The sequence below is a fragment of the Otolemur garnettii genome, unplaced genomic scaffold (genome assembly GCF_000181295.1).
Source record: "Otolemur garnettii isolate 467f Iridium unplaced genomic scaffold, OtoGar3 scaffold00013, whole genome shotgun sequence".
Lineage (NCBI taxonomy): Eukaryota > Metazoa > Chordata > Mammalia > Primates > Galagidae > Otolemur > Otolemur garnettii.
Genome location: NW_003852408.1, coordinates 25,653,747 through 25,666,111, shown reverse-complemented (window position 1 = coordinate 25,666,111; position 12,365 = coordinate 25,653,747). Strand labels below are relative to the sequence as shown.

General features: G+C 40.1%; 1 protein-coding gene across 1 annotated transcript in view; it reads left to right on the top strand.

The window, feature by feature from the left end:
- The window catches only part of LOC111723592 (partitioning defective 3 homolog B-like), a 174,325-nt gene that overhangs the window by 419 nt on the left and 161,541 nt on the right, over positions 1-12,365 (top strand). The window lies entirely within an intron of this gene.

The window sequence follows — 12,365 nt, the reverse complement described above, 5'->3', positions numbered from 1 at the left end:
TTTAAAAAATATCAGTGAAGAGGCAAATAGTTAAGCCTTGAACCTGGCATTGTAAATTTTAACATATCTCTATGGTAAAGTAATATAAATTACCACACGCAGTGAAACTTGTTCTGGATGGGGCCTACTTTCTCCAGTGGTTACATTTACTCAATACAGCAGGGGGACAGATCCTTCCAAGTTTTGAGCCATCCATGGTGATACCATGGCCAGTGTTTATGTTTATTGATTATTCACTGAAGTGACATGAAATTAAGGTATTGGCATCAGATGCTGGAGAGTTTTCCAACTTGTATATATTCGTATACTTCAGGTTATACTGGAAAAAATAACCTGTAGTCAGAGCATCAGCATCTGAAGTTTCCTTTGCAGATGCTGGAGATCATCTTCTCAAAAGGTTAAACATCACTGTAACCCGGTCATTTAATGTGGGGGATGGGGCATTTTATTTAGATATAATCACATGCCATTGAATTCATCCATTGAAAGTCTACAGTTTTTTGTCTTTTAGTATAGTCACAGAATTGTGGAACCCTCACTGCAATTAATTTCATGATATTTTATCACCCCCCCAAAGAAATTATGTACCCTTTTAGCAGTCACCTCCCATGCCTCCCGGCGCCTCCCGCAGCCCCAGACAACCACTAATCTACTTCCTGTCTCTATAGTTTCTTATTCCATTATTTAATATAAATGAAATGACACGCCACGTGGTACTCTGGCTTATTTCACTTACTGTGGTATGTTCAAGGCCCATGTATGTTGTAGCGTGTATCTGTACTTCATCACCTTTTAATGTATCGTATGCATAAATGCCACATCAACTGACAGACATTTGAGTTGTTACCACTTTTTCTGTATTGTGAATATTAATTATGTTAATATTCATGTATTTTTTTGTGAGTATATGTTTTTATTTTCTTGGCTATAGACCTAAGAGTGTAATTGCTGGGTTGTTTAGTAACTCAGTGTTTAACATTTGGAAAAATTGCAAGACAGTTATCCAAAGTGACTACACCTGTTTACTTTTCCACCAGCAGGGCATTCAGGCTCTGATTCCTCCACCTCCTCACCAACACGTGTTATTATCTACTTGTCTCTGATTAGCACACGTAGCCATTCTAATACATGTGGAGTGCTTGGTATCTGCTTGTTTTGATTTGAAATTCCCTAGTGACTAATGATTTTGAAAAATTTTTTTCTTGGGCTGATTGGAAATTGGTGTGTCTTCTTTGAAGAAATATCTATTCACATCCCAGTCATTTAATTTTCAGACCTATTTTCAAATATGAATAAATCTCAAAGGTAAGGAATTAGAAATGAGGAATATGGAGAAAAATGAGGAAAGAATTGGGTTCCATAAAGTCCTCTCCCCTGTCTCATATTTTTGCACATTGAATAACTCAGTATTTATTTCTTACCACACTGGCTTAAATTTAAATAGGTTTTTTTAAAAAAAAACAACATTTTTTTCTGCCTCAAAATGAAACTTTGAATGTTAAAAAATCTAGAGGATTGCTTTTATTTGTTTTTCTTTCGGAGTGAAACCCTTTGTTAGAGGAACCCAGTTGCTGTGTGACATGGAGAGACAGATGGTTGTTCTAGATACTGGAATATAGTCCAAGATGCTAGACCAGGATGTTTTTCTCAGATTCTCCAGGGAGACTAACAAGATGAAAATAACACCTCAGTCCCGTAACATTTCAGAAGCAAGAGAAGAGTCAGCCAGAACACTAGCTCTCTCCATTGTTCTTGTCTGAGATATAGCCACTAACTACCTGTGAATTGAGAAACAGAAGAATGATTCCTAAAATTGTGGAATATTTTATAGAGAAGGTATAGCACTTTGCACCACAGGGGTAGGTTATGATGTACCTTTCTGCTGTGTTTCTACTAGTGCCTCTTCCTGCCTTTAACCAGAAGCAAGGGAGAAACTATTAGAGTTCAAAGAGATTCAGCACAACGGTCCAAACTATCCCAAGTAGAAGGAGAAAGAAATTGAGATAAATCAACCAACTGAAGCTCCAGTTGAAGTTTTGCTAAAATGTAAAGGTATATCAAAGAGAAGAAAATGTTAATTCATGGCAATATTTCTCACCCTCGGTTATACTTGATACTTCTATGCTGAGGGAAGAGACCATGTCCAGCCCTTGAGTACACTGATGATTCTCCTGAACTGATGGCTTGTTGAAACCCAGTGACTCCCCAGCAGAGGCTGCCCTCATTCAGGGGTGCCTTCCCCCTTGCCCTGTCCTCATAGGATTATGTAACGAGATGATCATTTCCGAATACTAAAAAGCTGTAATCTTTACTCATAGCAGATCCTTGCAGCATTAAACCCATTGAGGAGGTCTGTTTTTAGCGTCCTGTTTTCTTACTCTGTCTTCTATAAACTTTTCCCTTCCTATTTACTGAGCATTTTCAGATGAAAAGCCAGGACATCCATCAGCAGTGATCTTCCTGGGAGTCTTAATGGTGGGGAGAAATGAGACGAGAAGGCTAGGAGGCCGAAGCAGAGATCAGAGGCAAAAGAGAAAGAGGACAGTATCTGGGCTTTTATTATTCCTTAATTTAAAATTAATGTAACTACATGATAGGAAATTGGGGGAAATTAAAAAAAGAGAAATGATATCCTCTTCCTCCTAATTCCATAATTATAATACAACCACTTTAATTCTTGTACGTTTCCTTCAGCCTTTTGTTCTACATATTTTACCTGGTTTATGTAAATCTTATGTTTCTATTTAATATATGATCACCAATTTTCAACCTTGTTAAAGTCTGCTTTTCTTGCAGTGATTTGGGAGTACAACCATCGTTTTAATGGCTGTATAATGTTCCAAGTAGAAACAACAGAATTTAATTAGTTTTCCTTAGCGTGATAGAGTTTTATATGTAGAAATAAAGAAACCGTATTAAGAGCATAACAATAGAAATAGTCAAACCAAGAAAAGACAGAAAGTTTTCAGAGCAGAATTCCTTCCAGTTTTTCAAGGGTTAGACCTGCCACCATGGAAGAGTATAAAACATAGTGAAAACTGAGCATATATAATCAGTCAGTTAGTTTCATAATCAAAGAGTTTAAATTAATGGGATACACTTAATGATATGCAAAATTCTAATAGTCCTTTATGATAATTAGACATAAATAATAGATGTTGACATAGGTGACTCATAAAGTAATTAGGGATACTTTTACATAGCTAAACAGGTTCTCCACGTTCCTCTTCTCTTAGTTCTCTGGTATTACACTTACAATCATTGTCAATGTCAAGTATTATTAATTACTTGTCTTATCTAGTGGTACCAGAACACATCTCCCCCAAAATGAAACTTCTCTTAGTCCCATGTTCATGTTATTTAACACTGAGAAGACCTGTGAGATACAACGTGAAGAACACAGAGGTAGTATAGTTCCTGATTCCACATAACTTTAGAGATGAGCGCCCCATGTATTCACTACTCATTTATTGATTTACTAAAAGAATAACAGGAAATAAAGCTTAAGAAGTAAGTTGGGGAAGGGTTGGGGTATGCCTTTCATTTCAGGGTAAAGGGTTTGAACTTGATGTCAGAGGCCACAGGGAGCCAACAGAGGCCTCTCAGCAAGGTTTAAATATCCATACACATTTATAAAATTTGCAGACACCACATGCTGAGGAATGTGTGGAAAATGGACTGTGGTAGAAGAGATTTGTGGCAAGGCTTTGAGTCAGTAGGAGACATTTGAGAAATGCCAAAGACAGGAAAGCAAGGGGCTGCTAGAAGACTCTGGCAGCAGGAAGGAATTGAGAGAAAAAGAGAGAACCCCTAAGTCTGTAATTTAGGAGGTTGGCTCGGTGCTGCAGCGAGCAGGGAAGAAGGAAGAAGAGGCGTAAGGAATCAGATATTTTCTGCTTGTACTTGAATTTGAGCAGTCTTGGGACACACTACTGGGACCGTCCTGTTTTTAAGTAGTAGATTAAAATGGAGGGGGAAAAACAAGCCGTTTTAAACATTAAGAAGAAAGAGACAGAAACGAAGCCACCCTCGTCCTGCTGGCAATGTCTCAAGAAGCACTGAATGCTAGACGGTGCTTGACCACAGCAAAATGACCAAGAGTGGGATCCGAACACAGACCACAGAAGTCACCAATGAGCCCAGCAAGTGGAGTCTGAGAAAGTGCTGGTGTTACACCCAGACATTTATAATAACCACTTACTGTTTTCTGCGTGCCAGGTGCTGTTCCAAGCATAGATTATCTCATTTAACTTTCCACAATCCTGTGATGTATTTTCTATGATTTCCTCCAGTTCACAGATGAGGAAACAGGTCTGGAGGACTGAGGAATATGGAAGTCCACCAGGTAATTCAGAGACGGCTGGGGATCAAAGCAGGCAGATGCCCCAACCCATGTTGGGCCTCCCCTCACTGAGTAGTGGGTCGGAGAGTACAAAGGTGCTGGGGAAAGAGAGACACAAGCGGTACATCCCTTCTAGGACATGGTAGGTTGGGCGACAGAGGCTAAGGGAGCAATCCATTACCTTTCTCAGGAAGGAGGGATGGACCTGGGGCTGCGTCAGTGTCTGAGAACTGGGGAGAAGCTGGTGAGGGACAGAAGACGAGCTTTAGTCATTGCCGTAGAGGGCTGACATGTTCAGGTACTGACTTCATGCCTCCGAGACGGAGGTGCTCCTGAACCTGCAGTTTGATAGCAGTGTAAAATCTGGAATCACTGCCGTGGAAAATGCAAATGACAGCTGTGGAAAAAAATACAAAATTATTCCTGAGCAATCCTGAGGCAGGAGAAAGTGAATTGGAGTTTGGAGCTAGGTGGCTACAGCAAAGTCAGTGTGGTGGACGGTCTGGTGGAATAGCTACAAGACAAAGAAAGTAGGTGGCTTCAGAAAAATAATACTTGTGTTGCTTTTTAATGAACTTGATGTCGGAGGCAAGCCTCTGCCGCATTAATGCCAGACTGGAAGAACAAGCTCTTTAAACAGCAAAGTGAGAAAAGAAAAATAGTAGAATCAACTCTAGACCCAGAAATGATAATAAGAGCTAATATTTGAGCACTAAATGATGTGCTGGACCTGTTTTATACATTTCACAAGTCTGTGAGGTAAGAACTCTGTAAGAGTGAAATGGGAAAATACACATCTCCCACGTGTAAGGACCACCAGCAAAGCCACGTTTCAGTTAGCAAGTTGGAGGAAAAGTTTGTGAAGGGGAACGAAATGCACTTTTGGAGTTAGGAAGAGTGGGTGGGTCATCATTTCTGGTACTCACCTGAACTAGGTGTCCACTGAGGTCCCTGGTGAAAATCCAGATTCTGACTCTGGAAATTCTGATTCAAAGTGTGAATGGCCTTGGAATCATTTTCAAATCAGCTCCTCATGAATATAGTTGCTGGGTCAGGAACTGGCTCATCAGACGTGGATGCCGGAAGTGAGGGTGGGATAGGAGGAATCCCCAATCCTATCTTCAGAGGGAAGGGACTCCAAGTCCCTAATCTTGCTGAAGGCCACAGGGTCCTAGAGACTTGTCCTACTCCACCAACTCCAGCAGCCAAGTGGGGTCTTTTGGCTCATGTCTTTTACAAATGCTATGAGAGCCAACAGAACTTTGAGTCTGTCGAAGTCAGTTTTGATATCAAGATCAAACATCACAATGGTATGATACAATTGTAGGGTTAAAATATATCCTTATCATAATCATCACTCTCACCCCCACACCCCCGAAAAAACAACATATACCTATGGGCAGACATCTAAAATCCTTTGCTGGGGCAGCAGAGCCCACCACCCTCTGGCAGTTGTAACGGATTTAAAATGTAAGAGCTGGACAGGGTGTGGTGGCTCACACCAATAATTCTAGCACTCCAGGAGGGCAAGGCTGGTGGATTGCCTGAGCCCACTGATTCGAGACCAGCCTGAGCAAGAGTGAGACCCCCATCTCTAAAAAATAGCCAAGCATTGTGGTGGGCCTGTAGGCCCAGCTACTTGAGAGGCTGAAGCAAGAGAATTACTTGAGCCCAAGAGTTTGAGGTTGCTGTGGGCTATGATGCACAGCACTCTACTAAAGGAGACAAAGTAAGACTCTATCTCAAAAATAAATAAATAAATAAATAAATAAATAAATATAATGGAGGAGCTAGGAAGAGAGAATGCGTTGCGATTGATTCACAGTACAGTGTATACATCGATCAACCAGTGTAAACCTCATATCTTAGTGCCCCAGATAGGCAGTCTGGACAAAGGGATTCGAGCCCATTGCAGGCCCAGGTACTGGGGATCTGGTGTCCGCCACCTCCCTACGGGGAAGAGAAGTAGAAGGACAAAAGGAAGAAGGTTTCCAGTAAGGATCATTTTTCTTTATTTTTATAATGCTCAAGAAGGCCTAAGACTGAGCTCTTCACATTCAGGATAGAAAAGCCGCATGGGAGCTCCACGCTGGGTGTTCTCCTGGCAGAGCTCACCCAGGTGTGGCTTCTCGGGAGTGCAGCAGTAGAGGACTGTCAAGGCTGGAAGTTAGTAGAAAAAAGACATGATAAGGGGGGGAAAAAGGAGAAAAGAATTGTCTCTGGGTACTTTGAAAGCAGCTGCAGATAGACTCTAGTTAGGGGTGAACAGTGGATTCCTGCAAAGTCTTGAAGCAGGAAGCCATGAAAGAACTTCCAAGAAAAAATACGGAGGGGAGTTTTGAGAGCGCTAAGTACTGATTCTCGTAGACTTTGATTGAAAAATTGTAGTGAATTTGAAGCATATGAGCAACGGTCATTCTCAAAGGCTCCATATTTCAGCTGGTTCACTGCAAATTCACTGAACTGCCTCTGGTTTTGCTTCAAATCCCTGCCACCACCAAAACTGTTAGAGGTGAACAAATACACGATTCTGATTTATGGATGCTGTATTGACAGACAGAACCCTCCTCCCGTAGCTTCACGGGATTGGGCTCCAGTGAACCTGGGCATTTGACAAACGTTACTAAGTGAAATCTATGCATGCATGCTGAATCTGTAGGGATGAATTCACAAGTACCCAAGTTCCATGATTTTGGTCAAGTCTACTATTATTTTTACATTTCTTTTTTTTTGTTGTTAAAGCAAACACAGACTGGGGTTTTCACAGGTATACTGGAAAAGAGAAGATACTATTATTTTATATTGTACTTTAAAAATACAGTTTCACTAATGACTTCTGTATTATCCTACACTCCATAGTAAAATGTGGCTGATTCTCTGCTTATTATGTACGATATGTACTAGAAATTCGCAAAATAAAATAAAATAAAATAGGGGGGGCATCTTATATCCCTGCAATGATTTACTTAGTAAGTATTTGAGTCCTTTACTTTAAAAAATACACATGGAAATTTATTTGCCTATGGTACATTGTTCTCAGAGCATTCCAATTTTTGTCCGAATGACAAGTGCTGTTCACATTGTTCTTCTTCAGTCCTTGCTTGTCTAAATCAAATGTTCCATAGGAGATCTGCTAGTTACAGATGGCCTTTAGTAGTAACTTCCTTAAAGGCCTATGCTCAAAGGTATAATTCCAATGCTTTGGAAGATTGGAAGGCATTGTATATTTATGGCTTGCATACATTAAATAATTTGTCTCTATTTTACCTATTTCTGCTTCTCCTCTTCTCCCCTTTGTACTGTTTTAGGTGAACCCTCTGTGCTGCATTAATGCCAGTCTTCCCATCTTATGCTTTGGTTTCATGTCTTCTTTTGAATCTAGTGAATTCTCAACCAGAAAATGCCAGTGGGGAGCGGCATGTATTGGGAAGGCAGTTAATGTAATGAGCCTATTTCTGATGATCTCAGAAACAAGTAGACAAGGTGTTTATTCTTGTTTGGGGGAAGCCTGAGGTTGATGGGTGGGAGGGAGGTTTCATACAACATCCAGTAAGAAATAGTAGGGATGCAGAAGGCAGAACAAACGTGATTCCGTATTTCCTACTTCGACCTTCCCTAATTTTCCCTCACCTTCTCCTTTTTCTTCTTTTTGTTTTAAAACTTTTAAATTTTAAATTAATGGAAAAGTAGCAATAAATAGTATAGTTCCCATGTACATTTCACTCAACTCCCCCTAATGTTAAGATAGTGGATAACTATGGCACAAGGATCCAAACTAAGAAATTAACATTGGAACAAAACTATTAACTCACCTAGAAGCTGATTGGAATTTCACCAGTTCAAATCCAGGATCCCACCTTGCATTGTTTGCTATGTGTCTTTGGTGTCCTGTGCTCTGAACAGTTCTCTGTCTTTCATTTCCTTTCATGACCTTAACACTTTGAAATGTAGTGATCAGTTATTTTGTAAAATGTCCTTCAATTTGGAGTGTTCTGATGACTTACGGTTAGATTGAGGTTATGCATTTTGGGCTAAAATACTGTAGGGGACACATGATACCAATATGTCTTACAACTGGTGATGTTACCCTCAGTCATTCATTAAGGCATGTCTGCTGGGTTTCTTCACTATCAAGTTACTCCCTTTCCACTTGTAATGAATAAATATCTTGGAGAAGATATTTGGAGACTATGCAAATGTACTGTGTCGCCTCAGACGTTGGTGCTTACCAGCAGCAGTTCCTACTACTGTGTTTCAGTGGTGATTTCCTGTCTCCTTCATCAATTAGTATTGTTCTCTAAGGAAGAGCTGTCCTTTCTCCTCCTATGAATTTATGTATTTGGTTATTTATATCATTATAAACTCATGGATATTTATTTCAGTCTATCTGCTATAATCCACTCCTATCATTATTTAGCTTTTTCCTCAAATCATTCCAGTTTTGAGTATTGGGAGCTTTTTTAGGGACCTATTCTTTCCCTTTAACTTATCCAGACTTTTCTTGAGAACTTTCTTACTTTTTGGCACTGTGAGTTGCTATAAGCTTATCTCATATTTTCCCTGCCACAGTCCAGGAATCAACTACTTTTCCAAGCAGAATTGATTCGTTATTGCAGAATCCTATTCAGAGACCAAGGTCTGGGCTCTAGGAGTACTCAGGACTTGGATGTCATTGCTTGTAGATCCTCTCAATGGACAGAATGTGGAGCTGATGTAAATCTAGATAAACATTTATATATGGACTAAGACAACTGCCACTTCCAATCCAACACCACAGAGTTCATTCTAGCCTCTTCCCCTTTTCCTTATATTTAACTATATATTTCTCATACAATAAGAAAGCTGGCTGTCAGAGGAGCAAGATGGCAGCTGAGTAACAGCTTCCTTGCAACTGGGCATGGTGATACCAGGGAGAGAAGACTTCAGGTATCTCTGGCTGGTGGGTTCTGCCCAGAAATATCCCTTTGGGGACACAGGGAGTCAGTGAGGGACTTTTGGACCCCATGAGGAGGACAAAAGCAGTGGAGAACTGGCAAGTGGCTGCGTGTGTTCATTCAATCTAATCTCATTGGCAGCTGTAAGTACAGCAGCAGTGAGATTGCAAACTGGAAAGGCCTTACCTATCAGCTGTTTTTGGTTTGTTTTGGGGGGACTTTTGGGGGGTTTTTTTGTTTGTTTGTTTGTTTTTCATACTTGGCACTCAGTTGAACTACCTTGGGAGAACTTGGGCAAGAGTGCAGAGGATGTAAAGGGTTGTCTAGGGCCTGGACTGTGATGTTGACCCAAACAGAGCTGATAGTGTTGGCTGTGGGTAGCACGGAGCCACTGTGGGAGAACTGCCCTAGCAAGCTCTGCCCTGAGGGTCGCAGAATGAGGATCCGGTGGAAGACCTTGGGCAAGTAATCTAGTGACTGAGCAGCCTGAAGGCAGGGACTGAGATGCCTTACAGCCTTGGCCCTCAGGGGCATAGAGTGAGACCAGTTTTGGCACACTGGGTAAGCAGGCAGCCACTTCAAGAGTGATCCCAGCAACAAGTGCTTTCCTGGGAAAGCTTCTGCTTACCCAAGGTTAACAGTTTAAAGTGACTTTTAAGTGGGTTGAGGAGAGATTTAGGATCACCACCCTGCGGGGTTTGAGAAATCAGCAGAGGCCTACAGTCTCCATCTTGTATAGCTGTATCAGCATTGTGATTAATATCTTATATCCCAGAAGATCACCTGTTGCCCAGACAATATCCAGCAAGATATAGAAACTGCTTTATTTTTGTTTTTGTTTTTTTTTCTTTCTTCATTTTTCTAGTTTAAATATAATTTTCCATTGTTGCCCTATTTTAACAATTAGAACTTCATTCTCGCTAGTGTTTCTATCCCTATTATTTGACTTTTCCCCTATTTTATCCCACAAAAGTTTTCTGTTGGCTTGTTTTGGTTTGATTTATAGCATTTTTGTCTTTCCTCTCTACTTGGTGGAGGTAGGGTACTGTATCTGAACAGGCTGGCAAAGAGCTGCTGACCTCTAGGGAACCACCCAACCTGGCACCCCCGAGGTTGGGGATATTTAACGTTGGGTCAAAGAACCCTACTGTACAACTACATTGCTCTAGTCTCCCTCTTTCTGTGCCTCTCTTCTTTTTGTTGTTATTCCCTTTTACTCACCCCCTCTCCATTTTCTTCTTTCTTTTTTTTTAAATCTTTTTTCCCTTCTTGCTCTTCAATCTTGTCATCCTTCTGGTCCTGTACCAAAAAGACTCATCAAAACCCTAGTCCAGTGGCACAGCAACTTAAAGAGCAAGAGGAAGTGAAAGGAAAATTAGGGCAAGGAAACAGATAAAAGAAATCATTCATAAGGAAGAATCAGCAGAAAACTCCTGGCAACATGAAAAACCAGTCCAGAAAACCACCCCAAAGGACCATGAGGTAGCTACTGTAGAGGATTCCACCTATAAAGAAATGTTAGAAATGACAGAAAGGGAATTTAGAATACAGATGATGAAAACAATGAAGGAAATAATGGAAACAATGAAGGAAACTGCTGATAAAGTGGAAAATAACCAAAAGGAAATCCACAACCAGAATCAAATAAGAGATGAATGATATGAACAATATGGAGAATATAGAAAAAATATAGCAGAGCTGAAGGAACTGAAGAAGTCAATTAGGGAACTTAAAGATGCAATAGAAAGTATCGACAACAGATTAGACCATGCAGAAGAAAGAATCTCAGAGGTAGAGGACAAAGGTCTTGAGATAACTCAGATGGTTAAAGAGGCAGAGAAGAAAAGAGAGAAACCAGAATGTTCACTGATATAATTATGGCACTTTTATGAAGCATTCAAACATACAAGTTATAGGTATCCCAGAAGGGGAAGAAGAATGCCCCAGGTGAATGGAAGCCATACTAGAGAATATTATAAATGAAAATTTCCCAAATATCACCAAAGATTCTGACACACTCAGAAGGATATCAGACCCCCATGTCGCTCTAACTCTAACTGAACTTCTCCAAGACACATTGTGATGAACCTGTTCAAAGTCAAGACAAAAGAAAAGATTCTTCAAGCTGCTAGGAGTAAGCATCAGTTGACCTACAAGGGAAAATCCATCAGGGAGAATGCAGATTTCTCTAATGAAACTTTCCAAGCCAGAAGACAATGGTCATCTACCTTTAATCTACTTAAACAGAACAATTTCCAACCCAGAATTCTATATCCTGCTAAGCTTAGCTTTAAAATTGACAGAGAAATCATTTACTGATATGCAAACATTGAGGAAATTCACCACAACAAGACCAGCTCCACAGGAATTACTTCAACCCGTTCTACACACTGACCATCACAGTGGATCAACAGCAAAATAAGAACTCAGAAATTAAAGGACAGACCTAACTTCCACAATGATGCAAAAGATAAAACTAAGCAATGGACTCTCACAAAGTAAGATGAATAGAATACTACCATACTTATCAATTATCTCAATTAATGTTAATGGCTTGAATTCCCCACTGAAGAGGCATAGATTGGCTGATTGGATTAAAAAACACAAGCCATCCATTTGCTGTCTGCAGGAAACACACCTAGCTTCAAAAGACAAATTAAAACTCCGAGTTAAGGGTTGGAAGACAATTTTTCAGGCAAACAATATTCAGAAGAAGAGGCGTTACAATCTTATCTTCAAGATGCATGTAGATTTAAAACAACTAAAGTCAAAAAAGACAAAGATGGTCACTTTGTATTGGTCAAGGGAAAAATACAACAAGAAGACATTTCAATTTTAAATATTTATGCACCCAACTTAAATGCTCCCAGATTCTTGAAACAGTCCTCGCTCAGTCTGAGCAATATGGTATCCTATACACCATAATAACAGGAGATTTTAATACTCCTCTTACAGAGCTAGATATATTCTCTAAACAGAAATTAAACAAAGGTATAAGGAACTTAAATGAGACCCTAGAATGACTGTTCTTGATAGACGCATATAGAACACTCCATCCTAAAGATCAAGAATATACATTCTTCTCATTC